Source organism: Myotis lucifugus, unplaced genomic scaffold, assembly GCF_000147115.1.
Source record: "Myotis lucifugus unplaced genomic scaffold, Myoluc2.0 scaffold_777, whole genome shotgun sequence".
Taxonomy (NCBI): domain Eukaryota; kingdom Metazoa; phylum Chordata; class Mammalia; order Chiroptera; family Vespertilionidae; genus Myotis; species Myotis lucifugus.
The window spans coordinates 237,851-239,581 of NW_005871825.1; the positions used below are offsets into that span (position 1 = coordinate 237,851).

The 1,731-nt window shown below is 38.8% G+C and overlaps 1 pseudogene; it reads right to left on the reverse strand.

Annotated features, from left to right (window-relative positions):
* Positions 1-247: 247 nt before the first annotated feature.
* Positions 248-1,513, reverse strand: LOC102430490 (annotated as a pseudogene).
* Positions 1,514-1,731: the final 218 nt, after the last annotated feature.

Sequence of the window (1,731 nt, forward strand, 5' to 3'; positions counted from 1 at the left end):
CAACTGCCCTTGAAACAGGGCTGCTATTACTCTCATCTCTTCTTGTGACCTTGAGCTCCTTTAAAAAATAGAAGTAGTGGAGTGACACAGTTGGTAATTCAGTGTGTTCTAGAGGCTACACAAGGCATAGACTGGCTAAGTTTCATGTGGTTTCCATATCATCTTGTTTAGCACGATCATCTACTGGAAAGCATCCTCCATTGCCATACTAGCCCACCCCTTGGGTGTTATCATTTCTTCCATACCATCATTGCTGTAAACGGCTCCATAGCAACCTCCACCCAACTCTGCTGCTGTGGTGGCCGCCTCCACCACTAGGTCTGCTGCTGCGACAGCCACTTTGGAGCTGGAATGGCTGGTATGCTACTATGTGGACAGCTCTGGCACCAAATCCTCCACAGAATTTATTCCTCTTAGAATGCCTGTGACTGCCATCTTTTGGCCGTGTTTCTATGCCATATTTTCTAACCAAGATAACATTTCTTGTTCAGCTTCCAGAAGGAAAATCCAACAAATCCTTGATAATATTTATGTTCCTTTTGTTGAAGAACAAGAAGCAAGGCCATGATTTCCTACAAGTCTTGTACAGCCAATGCGATGTCTATATTATTATTCAGTAATTCAAATTGATAACTTGTTTCACATTTGAAGGATCCAGCCCTCTTGCTGCTAATGCTACAGACTCTGGAATTTGGCTTTTTCTTGAGAGAAACTAGTGAAGGCCTTTGCTCTTTTTCTCTCTAAGATGACTCTTCATGGACAAACGTACAAACATATTGTTCATGGAATAAGAAACCCTTGAGAGAATCTGAACCAAATCTTTTTGGTTTCCACAAATATTGTCAGTGAATCTTTGCTGTTGTTTTAGGAGGTCAAGCAGAAATGACCGACTCTTTCTGAGTGATGTCCTCAGAGCTAGGGCCAAATCTTTCTGTAGCCAAAAAGCTATGTAAGAAATCATGACCAAGAATCAGTATTTCCTCAGAGGACACTACATATCATGGTGTGAATTTCCTTGGGTGGCATTGTATCTTGTTTATGTATTCTACTTATTTGAGATTCAAACCCCATATTTAACTTTGGGTCAGTTTTGTCCAACACCAAGTATTTGTAGAAGTCTAATCCAGTATTTTATTCTTTCCATCATTTCAACCAAGTGTCTGGGAGAAGATACTAGTAAGTGACATCCATGTCCTAAATCTCAAATCTGCTGGCTAACATCAGTACCACAGTGACAGTGCAAGGACTAACCAGATCTGTATAAAATTTTTCTGGGGTCATTATCCATCAATACTGCCAGATCTTGTTGGTGTTAATACCAAAGAGATTGGTTATTATTTGCAGCACCTGTACCTTCCATTTTCCTAAATGCCCTCAACGTCTCACCTGGACTATATAGATAAATCTGACTCAAGATGGGCAAGAAAAATGCTGCAGTTTTTCCAGATGCTGTTTGAGCACAAACTACCAAGTGTCTTTTCTCTTTGATAACAGGAGTAGCATACTTTCACATTGGAACTGGGTGAGACGAATGAGTAAACTCGGTTTCCCATGGTACCTCCCAATAATTAGCAGATATGGCTAAGCAAATTATTAAATATAAGTATGATATAATGTTTTATATATTTTAAATGGATTCTGAATTATTTAATTTTAAGATAATCTCTTTAGATTTGTTTAATTGTTTAATTGATACTCTAATTATCTATCATTTCAGGTCAAACATGATTG